This window comes from Emydura macquarii, unplaced genomic scaffold, assembly GCF_026122565.2.
Source record: "Emydura macquarii macquarii isolate MOO-44397 ecotype Brisbane River unplaced genomic scaffold, CSIRO-AGI_Emac_v2 contig_1390, whole genome shotgun sequence".
Lineage (NCBI taxonomy): Eukaryota > Metazoa > Chordata > Testudines > Chelidae > Emydura > Emydura macquarii.
In genome coordinates, this window is record NW_027131527.1 from 405,140 (window position 1) to 429,722 (window position 24,583).

General features: G+C 41.0%; 1 protein-coding gene across 1 annotated transcript in view; it reads left to right on the forward strand.

Annotated features, from left to right (window-relative positions):
• The window catches only part of SH2D4B (SH2 domain containing 4B), a 90,282-nt gene that overhangs the window by 59,908 nt on the left and 5,791 nt on the right, over positions 1–24,583 (forward strand). The window lies entirely within an intron of this gene.

Sequence of the window (24,583 nt, forward strand, 5' to 3'; positions counted from 1 at the left end):
AAAGGGTCTGGTGGCAGGTCTCATAAGTATTTACAGCTGTAGTAGTGGTGGGAAAACTGCACTAAGGATTAATATTGGAACATCTTAGCCGTTCATTTCTAGGTCAAATCCAGACCACATTACAAGTCTCTGAAAGTTATCACTATCATTTGAAGGCTGTTTAGTATCCTGTGGGAAGTGTGAGTTGGTGGTCTCAATCCAGCCTTATAAGTCAAGGGCCTGATTCTCCATTGTCTTGCCCTTTGTACACTCATTTACACTAGGGATGTAAAATGTTAACCATTTAAACTAGGCAGGGGGAGGGAGGAAGGGAGCGGCATCTGGGCTGGCTCCCCACTAGCAAGTGCAGCTGGGCAGCTCTTGCTGGTGGGGAAGCACAGAACCCAGCATGGGGTAGCTGCAGCTGGGCTCAGCTCCACAAGCTGCAGGGAGTCTTGTATGGGGAGGAGGGTGTGGCGAGCCGTGCGGGGAGGCGCGGAGCCCAGCGGGGCTACGGGGGCAGCCACAGCTGGGCTTGGCTCAGTGGGGAGGCATGGAGCCCGTGAGTGAGAGCTGCCCGGCTACCGCGGTTGGGGAGGAGCCGCAGTTAGGCAGCTCTCACTTGGCAGTGAGGAGTTGAGCCCAGCACGTCTTCCGTCTTCCCCCCCCCCCAGCATTTAACAGTTTAAATGTTCTATTTTTAGATTCTATTTTTAGATCCTTAATTAAACTAATTTTTATATCCCTAATTTACACCAGAGCAAAGTGCATATACTACACAATCAGAATGACAGTGCGTTACACCCATTTTGCAGTGGGATAAGTGGCTACACAAGGCACAGAGAATCAGGCCCCAGCTGTCAACATCACAAAAGCTACCCTACCTAAATTCACACCATTAACCGCAGTCTCAGCATAGAGACCTAAGATTTCCTTGAAAATTAAACCATATGATCCTTTCTAGAAGTGATCCCTTCATACCACAGCTGAGACATATTGGTGGTGGGATATGGTATAAATGCGGTAAGCATTGGTGCCTGTGGTGTACTTCTCCATTTTAGAAGTACTGAGTTTGCAGAGCAAAAAGAAATGGGCATACGGCCACCCAAACAGGTGAATTGGTTGCCTAACTACTGGTATACTCACACAAGTATCCACAAATGTAAAGTGATTAATATTTTGCAGGCCAATATTGAACCAATACATCAGATGTTTCTGCATATTCCATTTTTTATTAAACCAAAATGATTTAAGGGAAGATTTTGCCATTCTTACTCTGCTTGAGTAATGTATTACTCCTCAAGCAGCCTCAATGAATTCAGTGTGACTGTAGGTGGCAAAATCTGGCACTTAAATGAAATAATTGTGGACATTTTTAGACAGCCAGTATTTTATTTTTAAACCAGTGCACTTTAATAAATGATTATGTAATTTGTAAAGTATTTGCCAACCCTTGTCAGTGACCTAGTAGAATAGATTGCTTTATTTGGACTGTATGGTTTCTCTTCACAGCCAGAAGTTTTGTATGTGACTTGTGTTTCTTGTCAAGCTTAAGCACCTGTTGTTTTGCAAGTGTTTCTTTTGGGACTGATTTTCAAAGGCAGGCTTGATGTTCAGTTGTATGGATGTAGATCACTGAAGGGAAAAATGGCAAGCTGATAAAAATCAGTTTGTGCCAAAACTGACAGAAATCTCTTTAGGAACATTGAGGCATAAGAATGTCTCGAAATAAAATGGCAGACATTCCACTCTATGGCTTAATTAATTAAAATGAGGCCTCTGACATCTTAACACAAAACGTAATGAGGCAGCATCACAAATGGGATATAATCTTTACTGGCATATATAATAACACAGTGTGCACAACAGGGCACAGATGCTTTAGGTTAATAGCTCTTTTCACACTTAAGAAAGAGCTGTGAAATGAAGCACAACATAGGTGGCTTGTTTTACATGTTACTATAAACATGTCAGCAAATGAATCTCCCTTAATTCGTCTCCCTTAATTAGTTTTGGTTAGGATATCCCCTAAATTTCATGTTCTGCTTTGCATGGTTTAATGTTTCTAACCTTTGTTTACCGCCTCCTCCTCCACTGCCACCCTGGCACTTGACACTACTTGTTTCTAGCAAGGATTGCAATGAAACAACTCCCATGTACAGTGAGCACAAGTGTGTTTCTGCCCCAGCAGAATATATTGAAGAGCCTGCCAGGCTCCTTCCAGAGTTTCTCTTACTCTTGAGATGTATTTCAGACTTGTACTTACTACACATACAAACCGTCCTTGCACTTTAAACATCTGTTTGTTTCAACACTTCCAGAAAAATAAAATATCATAAGCTCTAAATATAGAGAAGAGAGCCTTTCAAAAGTACTTACCTTCTGCCTCTCGGGTCCCTAGGCACCTAATTGTATGTATAGGTATGCAAACATTTTACAATAGTTTTTTTTCTCTTTTGGCATTATTAGCTTTTACTAATTGTAAAAGGTTAAGTGAGCCCAGTTCTACAATCTCTTTTATGCTTATGTAACTCCATTGATTTTTAGTGGAATAAAATCAATGGCACTAGCATAAAGTGAAGGCAGAACACTGATGGATAGATAGTCCTTGTATTGGTTGGTTACATATGTCATCTAATCAGAGAACAGAGATGATATCAAGTGACTTATCTAACAACCATTAACAACCTAAGTTTAAAAGTGTGAATATTCTCACAAATAGTTCACTGTGATAGGTATGTAAAATATTGTGAAGAAATTCATGAATAATTTTGCATAACAAGTACATTCAAGAACTTCAGTCTGCCCACAAATATTTCACAGACAGAAAGAAGAAGTGAAACTCAGTTAATTATTTTTTATGAATTATTTGCTCATCCCATCACTTTCCTAGGAACACAGTGGCCTGCACTGACTGTTCCACAGTGTGATATGTCTCAAAGTTATCCTCTACTGGCAGTACTGTGATTTAGCACATCTTTGTGACAGTACTATGCTTAATAGTTACAGAAAGAGGAAAGAGAGTTTTTGTGTTGTTATTGCTTTGGGAAGCATAGGCATACTGGTTGTGATTCACTGCAAAGTGCTTTCAGAAGTGAGTGATTACAAGCACTATTTTAACAAAAGGTAAGGAAAGGTATATATAGTTGATTCAGTGAAATTAGACAACTTACACAGAATTAGCTATACAAAATTCCCCTTTCTATTGACTGTGTAGAAAATATTTGAGAAATCCACTAAAAATATTCTTATTACAACTATCTTACCACCCAAAATGTGCTAGCAGTTTACACACTCAGGCAGACAGTGCTGCTCTGGAGAAACACAATCTGACATCAACACATAAGGTGTTGCGGGTACATATTTTCTAAGCACTGAAGGAGCCTAAGTCCCATTTCCAGTAGCACAGAAGTGTCACTGCTAGTCAGTGGGACAGGGGCTCCTAAATCATTTTTGAAAAGAGGCCTTAGGTTCTTAAATCACTGAGGCACTTCTGAATTTTTTTCCCTTTAAAATGACTGGTTCATTGCACAAGGACTCAAAGCCATAGAGGTGCCTAGTAAAGTGTTCTCAATTCCTGTGGCAGCAGGCAGAGGCCAAGTGGGATCCAGCCAGCAGCATTAGCATGGAGGTAGCATCTGCCAATCCGTGTCAGGCTGCTGATTGTCCACTCAGTGGGTCCTGCTGCTTTTTTCATGCTGCTGCCACCTGGATCCCTCTGTGTGGAGGATGCTGCAGGGCCCAGTGAGCAGACAGTCAGCAGCCTGGTAGTAATTACGGCCTGGCCATAGGGAAAACTTAGCCCGCCGGAGGGGGTGGGGAGGGCTTCAGGAGGAAACGGCTGGGGGGGAGTTAAGGAGGAGACCTCAGGGCTGGGTCAGGATGGGGAGGGAAAGGAGGCAGTAGAGGACTGGGAAGAAGGGAGCGGGGGGAGGGGGGCAGGGAGGAAGGAGCGGGGGCACTGGGCAGGTGGGAACAGGGGTAATGGTAGGTCCCCCTGTGATGTTTCTTGAGGGTACACAGGGCCATGAGGAACCTCACTATCATCTTCCCTTAGTGTGAGGATACCTTGTCAGCTCCCTGACACCACGTGCCTGAGGAAACATAAGCACTCCCTTCTAGACCCACACCGATTCTTCAAGTTAGCAATAGGCACATGTCAACCTGTGAGCCCTGCAACTGTTGCCTTGGAGTGTCCAGCCCCTGCTCCACTGGACATTTGCAGTAGTCACAGATTCACTGCTTCCCAAAAAACAGTACATGGCTGCTTACCAGTTATGCCTCAGAGCACTGCTCCACTGAACTCACAGCACTCAGATCTGTTTATCATTTGTCCATTTCACAGAACATAGAGATCCAAGTAGTAGCAAGTAGAAATATTGGAGACAAAAAGTTACATATAAAATAAAATCATAGCACATGTTCTAGAGCTTAAACTTAAGTAACAAGATCCTCTCACATCTAACCAAATATTGCTCACCTAAAATCCTTAGTGTTTTACAGCCAGGTTGGCTGTGACCCCTTCTGTCATGAAACCTACATGCTGTCAATTTGCTTTCTAGGTGAAGGATTCTGTGTATCTTTTTGCACTCCAGACCAGTCCTTTGTCTTATTCATAAAAAGGACAGCCCCCCTACTGTTTGTTTCTTCCTCTGTTTCCTCTCTTGTAGATTTTGAAAATCACTTTTGGCTCAGTATGCAACTAGACATACGATGCACAAATGGGGAGACAGGGAGATAAATGAGAAGCAAGTTGGGTGAAGTAATATCTTTTATTCGACCAGCTTCTGTTGCAGAAGAGACAAGCTTTCAAGCTTCACAGAGTTTTTCTTCAGGTCTGGGAAGAAGAGCTCTGTGAAGCTCGAAAACGTGTCTCTTCCGCCAATAGAAGTTGGTCCACTAAATGTTATCACCTCACCCACCTTGTCTGTCTCATGACCTGGGAGTAAGAGGATTACAACAAAACTACAAACAAGGGACATAAGTGTCAGTTGGCTCCTGCCTGGCAGGAATATCTTTGAGATATGTTACCTCTTGGTAGATCTGTCTTAACACCAAGATTTTAAGAAGATAATTTTCAGTAGAGATACCGAATTCCTTCAGTCTTATCCATACTTACATTTTGCTATGATTATGATGACCAACTGGCTATTGGTTCTCGGCAGAGACCTCCAATGCCACTCTTTGGTGAACTATTATGCAGATATCTGACCCAAGGGATCACTTTAAAATCATATGCATCCCCTGTGCCCTCTGCCAGTTTGCACCAAGGGGACCTTGAGTTACATCTTCAAAAAGAAAACAATGCAGTTGGTGGGTCATCTTAGTAAAAAGTTCGGAGCCATTCTAGTAAAGTTCCAGTGTAACTACAGAATTTATAAAACAGTATCCATCAATTAAAATCTAGGCTTCAATAAAAAGAGGTGGAACGGAGAGGTTATTTTGATTTTTTTTTTCTGGTATCAGCATAAGACTTGTCCTTAAGTAGTGAATAAAACCAGGATTAGTGTGTGTATTTCCCTGCTCTGGTTTCCTTCTGTTGTTCGCTATGTAGATCATGCTATAACCTTTAGACTCATCTATATTTATATCAGAGTTGAAATTCTATATTTCTTATAAGCAACACATGACATGTTTGCTGTTTCTATTTCACAGCAGGTGAAACAATAAGCCTTGTGCAAAATCCACACCTTTTTATGTATTAAAAAGTAAACTAGGAAACAAATATATAAGTGGCGGTATTTTGGTTCTAACAACCCTTGTTTACTTTGCATTTAGCAAATAAGGGTTTTTTAATACACTTATTTCTTCAGCACCAATGTGACAACATATTTACCTCAATAAGAGGCTGTTCTATACCTGTGCTATATTATACTAGTGAGATTTTATGTAAATTCAGGCACACAATGTGCCAATTTTATATAAATAAAGAACATCTGAAATTATCGCCATTACATTTTGAAAGTAGGTAGCTAGGAAATGAATTGCTTACAATTTTACAAAGATCTGAATTTCCCTTTTTCTTGATTCCAAGATATTTTCTCTTTCTGATATGTTCATCTAGATGTGTATTCGGAATCACATCTGAACATTGATGAACTGCACAGATCCTTAAAAAGATCAGATAAAAGATAAGTCGTTTGGATGTTTGCAGTGATGCCTGAACAAAGTGATGAAAGACTGTAGCACACAGTAGAACCTCCTCAGAGTTATGAACACCAGAGTTACGAACTGACCAGTCAACCACACGCCTCGGTTAGAACAGGAAGTATGCAATCAGATAGCAGCAGAGACCCAAAAAAAAAAAAAAAAAAAAAAGCAAATACAGCACAGTACTGTGTTAAACGTAAACTACTAAAAAAATAAAGGGAAAGCAGCATTTTTCTTCTGCACAGTAGTGTTTCAAAGCTGTATTAAGTCAATGTTCAGTTGTAAACTTTTGAAAGAACAACCATAACTTTTTGATCAGAGTTACGAACAACCTCCATTCCTGAGGTGTTTGAAACTCTGAGGTTCTACTGTAGTTTAATGATGCTTCTAGAGCTGCAGCTATTACTGTTGTATATTTAGATTGCAGCGGTTCTCAATGGTCCCAGTCAGGATTGGGATTTGCACCATAGTGGCAGTGATCCGAACACATGCTGAACCAGCGTTTCCTACCCTTAAGATACAGCTTACAGTTACAGCTGGGCAAAAATTTTCAAATTAAACTTTTTTTCCATTGAAAAATGCAGATTTGGGTCAACTAAAACATTTAATGAATTCATGCACAGACTGTTCACCAGGCTATGCTGCTAAAACACCAATATTTGACTGAGCAATAACTATTTGTCTACCCTATCTAATGTAAATGTACAAAAAGCTGAAAGAGTTTACTTGATCCCCTCAGACTCTGAACATTGTGTTGTGTGGCCCCAATCTAGCAAAGTGCTTAAGGAGATGCTTAATTTAAATCAATAGGACTAGTCACATGCTTAAAGTTAAGCATGTGCTTAACTTTCATGGATCAAGGCCCTAAGTGAATGATATGCAGGTGAAGAAGACAACGTATCCCTCTGATTTAGGGCACTGTGGTGAGCGGCTGCAGAACAGTGCTTCTCCATAATCTTTCAGCATCTGTCTCAGCCTAGGGACTCGTCTAGCAGTGGTGGTTCCTTGAACTATTTGGTGTCAGGTCCACTAGAGCCCCATACTTGCAGATTCAGTGGTCCCAATACCAGCCTGCCCTCAGAACTGCTTAGTACACTTTTGTCTTTGGGCTCAGAGGAGTTACCTTCTGCCAAGCATTAGGAGATACAGTGCTAGTGAGAGTGGTAGAGAAGGCCCCATAGAGATTAACTCAAAAGAATTCTGAACCTTACTGCACCTTTTTATACAAACCCAGAGAGGGAAAAGATTTTTTGCAATTGGTTCAGTGAAAATTTGACCTGCTAAGACATTTCTCACAGCACATGCCATGCTTAACATATGCAGGAGGCCTAAAAAGTATTTATGATAGCTGGAGTTATGAAAAAGTATATAGTTCCCAGGAGGGATTTTGCCTTCTCATTCTCGCCTTTCACATTAATATCAGATTTCTTCTCTTTCTCCTGGATTTAGACTTCATTTACATACTGACAACTTTTCATTCTAGTTTCTAAAGTAGCAAAATTAGGAGGACTTAAATGCAAAATAATAAACTGAGAAATTGAAACAAGTGAGATGATTAGGAGAAAGAATTTCTCTTCTCTTTTCCTCAGATGACTCTATAATCCACAAACAATTTAGCCTAGAGAATGGCCTGAGGATCCTGGCCACTAAAAAAAAAAAAAAATGGGCAGGGTATAGCCACTAAACTCTCACTTGAAAGATCATTTTCAGAGAGACAGAAGTATCCAGAAATCATTGCGTAGGGACTGGCTATATTTCTTTCCAATTACTGGGCCAGTGCTTAGAAAAGCTTCCTGATTCTGCAAGTATTTGTATGTGTGCTCTGGAGCAGTCCTAGCCATCTCAGGTTGCAAAATAGGGGACATACATCTGGGTGTCATTTAGCATCTGATTTGCAGATGTGCTGAATATCCCAAACGCCTATTGAAGGCACTGGGAGCTATGGATACTCACTCCTGAAGAACAGAGTCCTTATGTATTAACACATTTTCAACCTTTTTTATGTTAAATTTTACTATTTAAACTGCATAAACTTCACAAAACTTGAAAGCATGTTAAATATTTTTACACCTCATTGTCATTCCTTGATCCCAGCAATGACTTAGTGTTGGAGGCCCATGCTTTTTTCCTGTCACAAGCAGCTCCTGTTTCCATGTTAAAGAGGAGCTACTATGACTGTTCCTAAAGCATCATAAGGGAGACGCTACATGTATCCCAAGGAGTAGAGCAGAAGAAACAAATTCAGTTGTGTCCCAACAGATGTAAACTGGAAATAATACACCAAGACATCAATAGACGAAGGTAGCTGTGGAAAGCACAAATTGCTAAACTTTGCTGTTGAAGAAACAATGAAAGTTGACTCTACCCATGTTGATTAGTCATCAGGGGTTTGGACTGGAATAAAGTGACCTCTCTGAGTGAGTGTGGGAGCACAGTGATTACTAATTGTTGTTATTCTGATACTCATTTTGGTTTCTCTCATCTCCTAACTACAATTCTGGTGTCAATTTAGCAGCCACATTTTAATGAACCCCATTGAGGAAAAGATTAAGGATTAGATCTTCAGCGAGTATAGCACAGTTGATTTCAGTTGGTCTAGTTTCTATATATCACATACTACTTAGATATGCAGTTGTTCCATATAGTTGAATACTTTGCCCATACATAATACAAACAAAAATTAACTCTTTATGTATATCTTGAGAACTTGTCATATCCTGCAAAAATAGTGTTTGCAGCCTCTTTATTGGATTACAGAACAGCTGGGTTGTTTTTTTCAAAGCATGTGTGTTCCTTTTTTCCCCCGTTTGTAGCCATAGTTCTGAATGTGTTTCTGTCTGCACAATTTTTTGAAAATGGTGGTTATTCATACAGATGCCCATATTTGCATGGAATTAAGGGTATTCCTACATAAACAAGAGTATAAACTGTTCATTATTTGCTTTATTTCCATTTTAAAAGTTTGCCATCGGAGCGAGCAGAAAAAAACCAACCAACCGTGTATCATAGATGACCAATAACACAATGGAAATAGCAAACATACAGTTTGCAAACAACATGTAAGATGGAACCTGTGTTCATAAACTATTCAGTGAATATTTACAAATAATCCATTCATAGAAATTGGGATTGGTTCATGAATGATCCACAGACCAAAGTTCACTGGATACATTATTTTCTTTGAATCATTTGACTAGCTCTATATACAACCATCCGTTCTTGTGCACTTAGCTTTGGTAAGTATCATATCTGAGTGTAAATAAAAGCAATGGGCATGAAATCCATAATTTGGGTGACTTCAGAAAGCTTTGCGAAACTACTGAAAATGGGAAGGGTGGTAATGTCTTTAATAATAATTTTAATGAACTATTTTTGAGAAGTTTGTTGAGATAAGAAAAGACAAAAATGAATAAGAAATAGCAGAGGTGTAATGGAGGCATTCCAGACCAGAGAGGCCCATCTCTAGTGGAAGACATGAGAAATATGTATGTGGGATAAATTGAGAGACATAAAAAGCAAAAGATCTTGTCTGTGCCCCTATATTTCACTTTGAGGCAATGAGTAATAAGGTAGAAATAAAAGAGCTAGTTTGAGATCTTTCCTTCTATCCTGGTGTAATGCTGTCTGTAAACTGAACTGAGGGGGGAGATGGTGAGGAGCCTACAATATACTTCAAGGAGACATTAACGGACAAATTTATAGCTCCATTATACCAGCGGTGTGTTCAGACAAGTAATGCAAGTGCCTTTCTTTTATGTGCTGCACTGCTTGTTATTGAATACAGTCTAAATATTTTGACAGTGAATATAAGGAGGTTTACATTATTTGGTAGTAGAGGTAAAGAATGAACTTTGAAGAGACAATTAAGGGGTATGTTTCCAGTGGCATGTACAGGGAATTAACTGTGTGCCACACTAGCAATAAGGGGCATAGCACACGCAGTTCTCATCAAACCTGATGGAAAATATATTTTGCTGCAGTACTCATTTAGACTGGGATTTTCAAAGATGCATAACTGAGTTAGGTGCCCATCTCCTACTGAATTTCAATGGGATTTGGACAATTTGAGGAATTTCAGCCTTAGGGAATTCAGAATGAAATAAGTCTTTCAGAGCCTGATTCTCACTTATAATAAGGTCCCTTTACACTGCAAAGGACCATTAGTAGTAATAAGAATCAGGCTTGTACTATTTCTATGCCTTTTGTTTATCTTGGGTGAAATTTTCCCCTGTACAAAGGCCCAGGACAGGGCAGATGCACTACGTAAGCCCACATGGAAGGTTTGCAAGCTCCTCCATGCTGTGTCATCAATATACCTCAGCCTTGGGCTCGAGGGACACTCACCATTGGACATACACTGTTCCTCTTGGGCTGAATTCTCCATATAGTGTCATATTGTGCCCAGGTGCAGTGCAGAATGAGGACTGCCAGGCAGCTGATAGTGAATCTCTGATTCTTTGCTGTCCAGCCAAGGTTTCAGTTAAAATTTCAGGGGACCGTGGCAGCTTTAACTTCCTTTAGCTCAGAATGGGGCTTAACGGAGCCTTACTCCACCACATCTCCTCCCTTTCTGCCCTGGAGGCTGACCTTTGGCAGAGAAGACAGCTGCATTGGGTGATGGAGCCAGAGCAGGAGGGTGTTCATAAGTCCATTTTGCAGTACTAATGCAGCCCAAAACGAACTCGGTAAACTGAAGAATCGTCCCTTTGTTGCTAATGAGCATTGCATATGCAGATAAGAGTGGCAGAATGTGAAAGGGTCATTGTTCTATAGACACAAACTATTCCCATAAGCTTACACCGGTGAAACCTGACTAGGTCCAAACTTGTTTCTGTTATTGCTATTTAGTACAACTGGGAGGTTTGACTTTGTTGCCATTTCCATTTCAATAACTCCTTTTTGACAGCCTTTTGCCAGCTACAAGTTCTTCCTTTGTTCCAGAAGTGGGAGAGTCTCTGGCACTGCTTCTTAGTGGGGCTGCAGATTTTCAAAAGTTCCCAGGACTAGGCTTTCAAGGGCTCAGTAGCCAGAATTTGGGATCAGATTTTCAGATGAACTCAGCTGCCCGTAGCTTCCATTTTGACGCGGCCGGATTTTGAAAAGAAACAGCATAGAATCATAGTAGATTAGAGTTAATAGGGACCTCAGGAGGTTATCTAGTCCAACCCGCCACTCGAAGTAGGACCAACCCCAACTAAACCATCCCAGCTAGGGCTTTGTCAAGCCGCACCTTAAAAACCTCTAAGGTTGGAGATTCCACCACCTTCCTAGGTAACCCATTCCAGTGCTACACCACCCTCCTAGTGAAAAGGTTTTTCCTAATATGTAACCTAGACCTCCCCCACTGCAACTTGAGACCATTGCTCCTTGTTCTGTCATCTGTTACCACTGAGAACAGCCTAGTTCCATCCCCCCTGGAACCTCCTTTCAGCGAGTTAAAGGCTTCTATTAAATCCCTCCTCATTCTTCTCTTTTGCAGACTAAACAAGTCTAGTTCCCTCAGCCTCTTCTCATAAGTCTTGTGCTCCAGCCCCCAAATCATTTTTGTTGCCCTCCACTGGACTCTTTCCAATTTGTTCACATCCTTTCTGTAGTGTGGGGCCCAAAACTGGACACACTACTCCAAATGAGGCCTCACCAGTACCAAATAGAGGGGAATAATCACTTCCCCTGATCTGCTGGCAGTACTCCTACTAATGCAGTCCAATATGCCATTAGCCTTTTTGGCAATAAGGGCACACTGTTGACTCATATCCAGCTTCTTGTTCACTGTAACCCCCAGGTCCTTTTCTGCAGAACTGCTGCATAGCCAGTTGGTCCCCAGTCTGTAGCAGTGCATGGGATTCTTCCGTCCTAAGTGCAGGACTCTGCACTTGTCTTTGTTGAACCTCATCAGATTTCTTTTGGCCCAATCCTCCAATTTGTGTAGGTCATGCTGTATCCTATCTCTACCCTTCAGCGTATCTACCACTGCCCCCAGCTTAGTGTCATCTGCAAACTTGCTGAGGGTGCAATCTACCCCCATCTTCCAGATCACGCTGGGTACTGAGCATTTTTGAAAATCTTTCCACTTATTTTGATGCCTGAATGGGATCACAGAGATCTTTTGAAAATCTAGTCTTATGTGAGTATCAGCCTGTGTTACCAGTTGATGGTGAATTGCTCCAGCAGTTTTGTTTCCTTTACCAGTCGTCTTTGATTTATTCTTGCTTTGCTTTTCAGTTTTTATTGCTTCTGCTTTGCAATGGGAGAGGCAGAGCTATTGTTATCTCCCTGCCATGGCTATTTATACACTGTGGTATTGATCTCTTCTTTCACTATCTGTGTTCTTACACCTATTCAAGAAAAAGCAGTGCATCTTAAAAAAGAAATTAGAAATAAAAATATTGTCATTATAATTGGGTGGCAGACTTTAAGGCTGTGATCCTATAAACACTTCCTATACAGTTCTGTACAAAGAGAGCATGCACACTCACACAGTTGTGATCAGCTAGCCAGGGGCCTACTTGGTGACATTGTCTTATGATATGTGAAATTGAGGAGTACTGCATCTTCTGAGGTAGGCTTCAATGACTCATATTGTGGAAGCTTTTCTGCATAGAAACATAGAATTGAAGTTACTGTGATTGTTACACTAGAAAAAGCAGTCATCCAGCAACCTTTGCTTCCCTCTCCCTTCATATGTCTTATGTTTTTGGCTGGGGGAGCTGGTACTAACCGTCTCCCCTCCAAATATTTGCTAAATCAGAGACTGATGCTTATGCCACCTCTTGTGAAATTATTGTATTTGTTTCACCATTCCCTTCTGCCTTGCTGTGAGGCCTACAAACTGAGTGTTGCTTCAAGATGCTGGTTCCTCAGCTTCAGGTTTATCCTGTACTTCTGTTTACTTCAAAAAGTGCACACTCCCTCCTTCTCCATTCAAAAACATCAATGGAATTTCCCCACTCCCATTATTCACTGTACCAGCCAGATATTGATTTTATTTTCATTCCATGAAATGGTTTTGAACTTCTCCAGCATATGTGTGCCCTCTTGCATTTTCTGTATGACATTGCATGTAGTATGGCAAGTCAGCCACTCTAACTGGCAAGATAGGTGAAATCCATCCAGTCTGAGCTCTCACCTTGGGAGGTATCAAGCTCCTTGAACACCTAAGGCTCAAACCTGGAAGGGGCAAATAACATAATTCCAACATAGGTTCCAGGTAATCTGGGAGAGGGAATACCTATGCCATTTTGGTGGAGATCTTTGGGTTTCCTCTTTGGATGGGTGGTGCTCACATGCTGACAGTTTCCAAGAACAGAAAGGAGAGAGGTTAAGCCGATAAAGGTTTTTTTGAGTTTATTTTTTAATCTTTACGCTTTGTGGTGTGATGACTGCATTCTTCCGCATTTTAACCTGGTGGTAGACTTTAGTGCTTTAACTTTGGTACAATCACAGTTTGTTTATGATTTTGTATTCCCTTTTAACACTTACTGGAGGCTCAAGTACTGGATCGTATTTCCCTTTTACTGTTGCATATTAAAATACACTGGTGATTTTTATGATATTCCTGAGTATTAGGGTTATTTTTTTGGCATTTGATTACTCTATCATTTTTAGTTTCATGAAAAGGAGAGAGCTATTGTTCTGTTGCTCTGAATATTAATGTAGGACACTTTTCCCCTTTGTCTTTGCCTTTTGTGTTGTGCTGCTTCCTTGAAGAAAAGCATCTCCAACGTTCACATTAATTAAACAAAAACTGCAGCAATTATTTATAATGTGTTGGATAAAAGCATTAATACTTACTAAATAAAGGCTAGATCTTACAAATGCACCTACATCAGTCCCCACTGGCTTCATTTGAATTATATGCTTTGGATAGCCCCAAATATGTGTAGCTTGGAAAATGGATTTTCAGAACTTTTTTTTTTTTTGAAAATATTTGTCAGTGTTTCACTACCTCCTGAACATTGAATTGTTTCTCAATAGAAGCCACCATCTTGCCAATACTTCCCACCACTCAGATTGTGTAGGATAGGCCTCAGAACATGCAGCTCCCATTTGAATACATGGGAAAACAGGTACTTTCTAAGTGAGTGTACGGTAAGTTCTGTGTCTAGCACTGTGTGTTTGTACAGTGCCTAGGACAGTGGACCCTTCTGCCTCCAGGCATTACTGTGATAATCATGATTCATAAAAATAATAGTTTTTTTAACAACATTGAAAGTTCCAGTTCTCACAAATTCAAAGAAGAGCTGCACTTTTGAGTCCTCTTCTTCATCAGAGTGACAAGCTTCTTTTTATTAAGACCCTTAATTTTTTGGCATGTGATTTATACTTCAAAATTAGGCCCTTGATTCAGCAAAGCACTTGAGCACATGTTCCATTTTAACTGAACGCAGACATCGGTGAGAACTGAACATGTGCTTAAAAGACTTGCTAAATTGGTGCCTAGATTCAGATAAGTATATTTTATATTGAATGTAACAAAAGATAAAGTCAATGGGAGTTAGCCATCTAAATTGCTTTTGAAAGTCCCAGCCTACTACCCTAATAATTTTATAGCTTTTGGTAAAATATCTTTAACTCCGTCTTTCTTTGGAATAAGAGCTATGTGAAAACATTGATCTTTGTGACTGAAATTTGATATTTTAGCTATTGTTCAAAAATTGGATCAAGGCAATATTTTGAGGATTCCACCATTGAAGACAGCCTTTCCTCGTGAAATTGTGTTCATATAACAGTAAAGCACTAAGAAAAAATCTTTGACTTTAGTGGCATTGAAAATCATGTGAATTTCATGCACAATAATTTTAAAATTTTAGTAACAAAAACTTCATTTTTTCATGGAATAGGAACATAGGAGAATACCGGAGCTAGGAGACTGTTTTGTTCTTCAAGCATCTGTCCCATTCAAACTTGTATTTTATGTTTATGTACGTTATTGTTTTTCTTTCCCCCATCTCCAAGAATAGAACCCCTAGCACGCAGCTGGAATCCTACTTCATAGTATTTCAAAGAAATCATCTCATTACCATTGAGTTGGAGCCATTATAAACTCAGTGGCAGGGTCAAGATTTTGAGCCGTACCCACTACATTTGTAATGGGTCCTTCTGTTGTTACAGAATTCCAGTGTACTCTAAATATTACAATTCTCTACTTTTCAAATGACAGACAACATTAAAAATGAAAAAAATTACAATGAAAATCTGTAAGATACTCAAAGCATCTGTAAATCACTGAAAGTATCACACCAATGTAGACCACTACACTTAAAAAGTCAGCCGTTGATCAGTAACCGAGCAGATGATGATGTATTACTAGCTTTTCTACCATTAGAAATAACTAGAGTTTTAGATCCAAATTTTCAGCTTAGGCCTATAGACAGTCTAGGCCTATTCTAGGCCTGTGGATTCAGGTGCCTAGAATGTTTATTTCCACCTTTTAACTGTGAGTGCATGTATGTCTGTGTAAAAGTGTGTGTGAACAAGTGGACTTTGGGGTGTATGTGTGTGAAAATCAAGCCAGTTGTCCATATTGCACTTCCTGACAGAGTGAGGACTGAAGGTCATGGCCTATTGTTCTTATACAGCCTAAACCATATCATACAGCAGCAGTATGTATCCAGTGTGGCGAGGGAGGCCTGTTCTGCCACTCTGCGGCTCCTGCGCCCTTTTTGGCTACGCTGGTGGTATGGCTGGGTGCAGGGGAGGGCCTGGTCCCACCCTCTACCCTGGGCCCTGACCCAGGGATCCTGTGAGGAGTAGCCTCAAACTGCTTAGTTCATGAGGGCTACTACCTTCCCTGGGTTGCCTGTCCTTGGCCCCACTGCTTGTGGTCCACTCCCTGGAACCGGGGTGAGGGTTTTCCCCTTCTACACCATGGGTCTCTGTCCCTGTGCTCCTCCCCCTGTTTGGGTGAGGTCACCCCACCTCTACTCCTTTGCTCAGTTGTCTGAGCGACTGGGTCCTCCTTCTGGCCTCTGTGCCTTTGACCCTTGGCTATGCACAGACGGGCTTCTCCTTAACTCCAGTATCTTTGATGTTGTGGTAGCAACAGTAATCACTCTAAGCTCCATCACCGCACCGCACCACTCCTTCTCTCAACTCCCTTCCAGCTGCCCCTATCTGCCTGACAGGGAGGCTTTTAACTGCTGGGGCAAGCACCTTAATTGGCCTCAACTGGCCTAATTGGCCTAATTGACTTGGAGTAATCCCAGCTCATCACCCAAGGAACAAGGATTTGTTGATCCTAGGGCTAATATATATTCCCTCCAATACTCTCCCATAGTCATCAGGTCTGGCCCTGTCACACCACTGACACCTGTTCATTGACATGGCAGGTGGAAGATGTATGGAAGTAGTTAAGTGAGTTAGCTCTGGACTGAGTTGAGTAGGGAGCTGATATCCTTATACACCATTATGTGTTTAGTTGCCTGAAAAGTTAAAATGATCAAACTAGTCACGAGTTTAATAGTAATGTTGTTATTTTAAATGATCTCATTGCTTGGAAAAGCTGAGCTTATTTGAAATTATTACTTATTTTAATACTAGAGGCCACATCCCCAGCTGTCATAAAATCAACTTAGTTTTGCAGTAGTTTGCCGTCAATGGAGCTATGCCATTGAAGGGATCTTAAGAGGTCTTCTAGTCCAGTACCCATGCACCCAAGGCAGGACTAAGTATTATCCAGATTTACCTTTGCTGAGAATCTGGTACTATTTTTAAAAAAAGAGATTAGTAGGAAACAGAGAGAGAGAAAAAATAGCTTTCAAAGCAGCAGAGGATTTTTGCCAGGTAATATTTCCAATTAATATTGTAATCAGCACAAATAAAAGCACTGGTGATTCAAAATCTCTTACCAGAGACTTGGGAAACCAAAGTTTCTTGACTTTGGTTCCAATAATTTTAAATGCTCAGGTAAGGTTTTCACAGATGTTTATTTCTCTACAGCCATCTCAGGAGCAAGTGGTGCCACTCTTTTTCTTGTTGCCATGAGAATACTATAATGTTCTCAAAGGATGGAGGGAGATTTTCATTGCTTTAATTACCACCCACTGAAGAACTGAACTGTAGAAAAATAAAAGAAAATTGGGGAAAGGGGGGAAAAAGCGAGATGATGTTCCCAGGAGCCTTTAATATCAGGAGAGAGAAAGGGAAAAATGCAGCTGGTTGATAATTTATTGCACTATCTTTAGGAAGAAAGAGCATTAAAACAAAAAGCTTTTGGCTTAAGCAATTTCTCACCTACCAACCAACACTGGTGCCGGAGCACACAAGCAAGCTCTGGCAAGGAAGATAGTGTTGTGTGGAGGCCTGTAGTGTTTTAGCTGTGGGAGTTGGGAGCAGGTGACAGATTATTTTGAATTAAACAAACTGAGACTAAACATGTTTGGTGGTATATGCCTGATAGTGATGGTCATTCAGAGCCTGAGATATCCTCATCCCAGTGTTCTCCATATTATGTATGCAGTCCCTCTTTTCTTTTATTCCTCTGCTGTAAAGCTGTTGGATTGCCCAGTTCTTGTCACACCCAAGCAGGGCCCCAGGACAGTTCTGTCACTGTAAGAAGAAAAAGTGTAACCACAACCTCCCCTGCCACACACTTGTGTCATCAGCAAGGTTTAAACCTGGAAATCGCAGCATCACAGCCCAGACCTTGACCATCTGAATTCATGGGATAACGCCATTATCTGGTAGCCGAAGCAGGCTTTTATCCATTAGTAGGCCAGCCCTTACAAGGAAATGAAACACGCACACTATGAGAATACCTTGTTTGTGTATTTGCTAATAGAGGTAACTGAGTTAGAGCCTGGTTCTCAAATCACTGTTAAATCCTTTTGTTTCTATATTCAAATTAGGGCAGTATGACAGAGGATTGGATTTTTGCCTCAACAAATAGTTTGATTTCAGAACTAATTACATGCCAAGAATGACACAGAAGCATCTTGTATTAGGATCTAATAGTGTAGCATCACATAATAGTACATGTCACATGGGTGCACAGTGGCACTATCCTTCCTTTGAACTTTCAGCAAGAGTCATTTTTAACAATTCAGATCTGAACACTTCTCCTTTCCTCCCTAACAGCATTCTTTTGATTTTGAGAAATGGATTAATTGACTTGTTAGACTGATGATTTGCATGTCATTTCTAAATGGATGCATATGTTTGTATGTTTAATGAAAAGAGAATACAGTGCTCTCCAGAAAGGAGAATAGGACTCTCATATTGTAGCCCTCACTTAGGCAAGCACTTAAGCATGTGCTTACTATTATCACGTATTGCAGTAAAGTCTACTGGGCTCACTTAGAATGGGCCCCCATTGTGTTAGGCAATGTACCAACCCAGTAAGAGATTGTCTCTGACCCAAAAAGCATTCAGTTTAAATAGGCGAAAGAGAGGTGAAATGACTTGTCTAAGGTCACATAGCAGGTCAGTGATAGAGCTGGGAATAGAGCCCCGCTCTATTGAGTCTTTGTCATAAGAACATAAGTATGGCAGTACTGGGTCAAACCAATAGTCCATCTAGCTAGGTATCCTGTTTTCTCACAGTGGCCAATGTCAAATGCTTCAGAGGGAATTAACAGATCAGGGCAGTCATCAAGTAATCCATCCTCTGCCATCCAGTTCCAGCATCTGGCAGTTAGAGGTTTAGGGACACCCTGGGCATAGGGTTGCATCCCTGACCATCTTGGCTAATAGCCCTTGATGGACCTATGCTCCAGGAACTTATCTCATTCTTTTTTAAATCCAGTTATACTTTTCACTTTCACAGCATTCCCTGGAAACCAGTTCCACAGGTTGACTGTGCATTGTGTGAAGAAGTACTTTCTTTTATTTTAAACCTGCTGCCTATTCATTTCATTGGGTAACCCCTGGTTCTTGTGTCATGTGAAGGCATAAATACTTCCTTATTCACTTCATACCATTCATGATTTTATAGACCTCTATCATGTCCCCCCTTAGCTGCCTCTTTACAAAGCTGAACAGTCCCAGTGCTTTTAATATCTTTTCATATAGAAGTTGTTCCATATTCTAATAATTTTTGTTGCCTGTCTCAGTAATCTTTTTAAAGATAGGATGACCAGATTTGCATGCAGTATTCAAGTTGTGTGTATACCATGGATTTATATAGTGGTATTATGATATTTTTCTGTCTTATTATTTCACCCTTTCCTAACGGGTCCTAACATTCTGTTAGCTTTTTTGACTAACATTGCACGTTAAGAGGATGTTTACAGAAAACTATCTACAATCACCCCAAGGTCTTTTGAGTGTAAGAACTGATTTAGACCCAATCATTTTGTATGTATAGTTTGGATTGTGTTTTCCAATGTGTATTACTTTGCATTTATCAACACTGAATTTCATCTGCCATTTTGTTACTCAATCACCCAGTTTAGTGAGATCCCTTTGTAGCTCTTCACAGTCTGCTTTGGACTTAACTATATTGAGTAAAACCAAATTGAGTAATTTTATATCATCTGCAAACTTTGACACCTCACTATTTACCCCTTTTTCTAGATAATTTAAGAATATGTTAAACAGCACTAATGCTAGTACAGATCCTTGGGGGTCCTTCTATTTACCTCTCTACACTGTGAAAACTGACCATTTCTTCTTACGTTTTGTTTCCTATCTTTTAACCAGTTACTGATCCAGGAGAGGACCTTCCTTCTTATCCTATGACTGCTTACATTGCTTAGCAACTTTTGGTGAGGGGCCTTGTCAAAGCCTTCCTGAAAGTCCAAGTACACTATATCACCCTGCGTGCATGTTTTCTGATACCCTCAAAGAATTTTAATAGTTTGGCATGGCATAATTTCTCTATACAAAAGCTGTTTTGACTCTTCCTCAACAAATCGTGTTCCTCTGTGTCTTCTGTTCTTTACTATAGTTTCAACCAATTTGTCTGGTATTGAAATTAGACTTACTCGCCTGTAATTGCCAGGCTTGCCTCTGGAGCCTTTTTTAAAAATTGGTGTTACATTAGCTATATTTCAGTCATTTGGTACAGAGGGTGATTTAAGCAATAGGTTACATAGTAGTTCTGCAATTTTGCATCTGAATTCCTTCAGAACTCTTGGGTGGATATCATCTGGTCCTGGTGACTTATAATTGTTTAATTTATCAATTTGTTCCGAAACCTCCTCTACTGACACCTCAATCTGGGACAGTTCCTCACATTTGTCACCTAAAAATAATGTCTGCGGTATGGAAATCTCTCTCACATCCTCTGCAGTGAAGACGGATGTAAAGAATTCATTTAGCTTCTGTGCATTGACCTTGTCTTCCTTGAGTGCTCCTTTAGCAGTCCAGTGGCCCCACTGATTGTTCAGCAGGCATCCTGCTTCTGAAGTATTTAAAAAAAAAAATCTGTTAGTTTTTGTGTCTCTTGCTAGTTGTTCTTCACATTCTTTTTTGGCCTTCTTAATTATTCCTGACTTGCCAGAGTTTATGCTCCTGTCTATTTTCCTCAGTAGGGTTTGTCTTCCAATTTTTAAAGGATGCTTTTTTGCCTCTCACCGCCCCTTTTAGTCCAGGGTCCTATATGTACTACCTCTCCTTAAGTCAGAGGTTTTCAAACGGTGGGCATGCCTCCAGAAGGGGTGCGGAGGAATGTTTGGGGGATGGGGGGAAGTGATGACTCCAGCCCTGCACAGTGAAGCTTGGGCTGGCCCCGCATGGTGAGGCTTGGGGAGGGAATGCCACTTCTACCCCCTGACTCACCTCAGTGGACCATCCAGCCTTGCATTTGTCTTTTTTTTTTTTTTTTGGGTTGGGGGGGGGGGGGGGGGGGGGACGCAACCAAAAATTGTAACTCACAGTAGTGGCTCAGCTCAAAAAGTTTGAAAAACACTGCTTTAAGTGCTGAATCAGGGCCTGTGTATATAGGGAATCTCTCATGAGACACTTCTGCTTCAGTCTCAGAAGGTATGCGCTCACCTATGGTAAGTAGTAATTTATTACTCAGAGCTCTGTTGTTAATACACTCAAATATAACAAATGAACACAAGAGATGTGGATTTGAACCAGTGGATGCCATACAGTGCTCAAGGTATCTGTGGGATCCTGTAAAAGAATTGCCACCAACATATCCCCATTAAACTGCATAAAGTTCAGCCTCGGGAATAAAACCTTTTCTAAGGCACGGTATGAGATGGCAGCCTAATCATCATAATTATTCCCAGCTCAAGTAGACATACCTGAGCTAGCTTTCACCATGCTAGCGGTGAAGGATGTGGCCACTAGCTCACTGGAACCAGTGGAGAAGGGGGTTAGCACAGATCTAGCTCACCTAGTGCTCCTTGCACAAAGATCGTTATTGGTGGGAGATGTGTGGCTCCACCAATGGTCTCAGATGCCCTTCTTAAGCCAGAAAGAGGCAAAGGAAGTTGTCTGAGCATCTAAGTGGATTCCTGTCTGGCTGTCACTTAGGTCCTGACTTCTTGCCTTCCAGCCCGTTCCTACCCTCTTTATCCCAGATCCTCCTCCACTCGAGGTTCCTGCTTTCCTGAATTGCTCCAGATCCCTGCTCCTCCACCCTACCCCTGACTCCAACTTGACCCCTGCCTTGACTCCTGACTCCAGCGTCAACTCTTGGCTGGAGGCCTGACTCTGGCTTTGACCAGTAGACCTAACTGCCTACACCTTGGCCCTTACAGTAGTGTGCTAAAAGAAGTAGTGTAGCTGGGGTAGCTTACGTAGAGGCAAGTGGCAGCATGGGCTAGTTCTGCCAGGTACAAACCTGCCTGAACCCTGTGGGTATGTACTTGGTGTGGCTTGTGCTCCCCTTGTGCTTGGCATGGCTCGTACATTAGTGCTTTTTAGCACGCTGGCTTGATGAGAACCAACACAAGTATGTCTTCATGAGCTGGGCATCACACCCCTAGCTCGTAGTAGACATAGCCATAGACTGATAAGTCTATCCAATTACATGCGGTTTGAGCGAGTTTAGACTCTTATACTCTAAGAGAGTTGCACTATTCATATGCATTACTTTATTATTACTTTTGTCATGTGCTTATCCAGAATTGATTAATTCAGCTTTTTTTTTAAAGTCAGCTCTTGCTATTTCACTGCTAGTTATGAGACACAGGAGCTTATTGAGCCATAGGCCCTCAAGAGAAACTCCCGAGGTGGAAGGTAGAACCTGTTGCATTAATTTAGATGGAATATATGGACCAAAAAGTTAAAGTTGTTAACTTAAACCAGTCACTGTCTAACATTAAACAGTTTTAAAAAATAAGGTTTGGGGTTTGGTATACAGAGATCCCATATTATACAGTATACAGAGATCCCAGAGATATTATCATGGCAAACACTGCTTTTATTCAAGATACAAAAGAGAAGAAAAAACAAAGCATTTCAAATGAAAAATATTAAATAAGGCTTTCATTTTAACAACACCCCTTCTTCCCTCTCCCTTTAGCAGGAGGGAGTTTTTAGAAGGAAATCCCTCTTGTATGATAGTCTTTGAAATGGTATTACAGATGGTAATCGTTCTTTGGGGGGAAAAAGAGAAGAAGTGAGTAGAGATGGGCTAGAGCTGTTGTTAAAATCCGATCCTGTTTCCTAAAAGACAAATGTACACAAAAGGGGAAAGAAAAGAACAGCAGTGATAAAAAAAATGCAGCTTCTGTCTCTGGTGTTGACTCTCACTTGTAACCTCACTGCTGGAAAAAACACAGGCATGACACTTGGTCTTATTAGCCACTCTGAGACCTGTCGAACTCATACCACCCACGGGTACTTTAGGGCATTTCATTAGTTGCTCTGTCTGGTCACAGGCTCACAGCAGGGTTGCAAAATATGCAGTCTTTTCCTGCTAAGGCAGAATGTTATAAGACAGAAGGAAAAAGAAGAGAGATAGGAAAAGAGAAGAAACAAGGTAGGGAAGGAAAAGGATACCCGGGGGAGAGACATGGGGACCAAGTCTCACATCCCAGATGGCATTTGGGATCTAGCAAAAGCTGGTGGAGGTGGCAATGTCATTTGGCTGTCTCTCTCAAGCCAGGTCTGGTCAGGATATCTTTCAGGATTAGGATGAAGAAGGTCCAGGAGACAGAGGGGGGTGGTAGCCATGATGGTGAAGCTTGCTTTTTCCCCTACTCTCATTTTTCAGTCAGCCAGCGTTGCAGTCCATTAGATTTTCCCAAAAAGTCTCTTTTTGAGGTCTCTAAAAGGGAGTGATGGATGAAATAGCCCATCCTTTTGTTATTTTGCATACCAATTAGGTCTAATTGCCAACATACCAATTTTGGTTAACTGAACTCTTATCCCACACTTCTTTTGTTTACCAGGCATAATCTTAACCTTGAATTATATCAGTTGTCCCTTTTGGTTGAACTAACTCATTCTTTCTGTCTCCTTTTTGCACCTTTGCCCTTCAACGTTTATTATAGGTTATTGTGACACTTTATGAACCTTCACTCAACTTTTCATAGTTGAGCTCACAATTAGAGTACATTTGTAGGCCATTATTCTGACTGGGCATAACTCAGTTAATGGACAGTTCTGACTGTACCCCTCATTGGGTATGTTAGGGTTATACAGTACTCTGTCTACATTCAAAAGCCTCAGCAATGTCAGCTTTGGGGCCCTGATTGAGATAACATATGGCCCTTGTTCTCCACAGAAAGTTAAGGTCTTTCCAAACTGAAAGGAACAAAATATCCCCAGAACTCCCTGTTTGGGGTGGGATTTTGAAAGCTATCAGGGAGATTTGGACACTAATTTTCCATCAACTTTAATCTGATCCCTCAAGTAGCTTTGAAAAATCCAGGCCTAAATCTTTCTTGAATTTGCTGAATAAATTAGCGGTTATCTGCTAGCAAAGAGACTTCCCCTACCAGTGAGCCAGTTGCTCAACAAGTGATGGGGAGAAGACAAAGAACATTCCCCTCCGTATTGGTCTTTGGAATGGGCCAGCCCACAAAGGAGAGCAGTCTGCATAACGCTACTGGATGGGGCAATATGTAACCCTCATGCACACCAGCCAGCTCCAGGGAGATTGTATCACCTGGGATGCAATCTTTCTCCGTGTCTCCTAAAGTGGTATTTTATAGAGTCAGAGATTCCAAGGCCAGAAGGGGCCATTATGATCATCTAGTCTCACCTCCAGTTTAACACAGGCCAAAGAATTTCCGCAAAATAATTCCTAGAGCAGATCTTTTAGAAAAACATCCAATCTTGATTTAAAAATTGTCAGTGGTGGAGAATCCACCATGACCCTTGGTAAATTTTTCCAATGATTACTCACTGTTAAAAGTTTATATCTTATTTCTAGTGTGAATTTGTCTAGCTTCTACTTTCAGCCATTGGATCGTATTATACCCTTCTCTGCAAGACTGAAGATTGCCTTAATTATTGACTGTAAAACATTTTGAGATGATCAGATGAGAGGTACTATATTACTTGATGAAAAGTATAATTATTATTGCCAATAGCCCCTGAATACTCATGA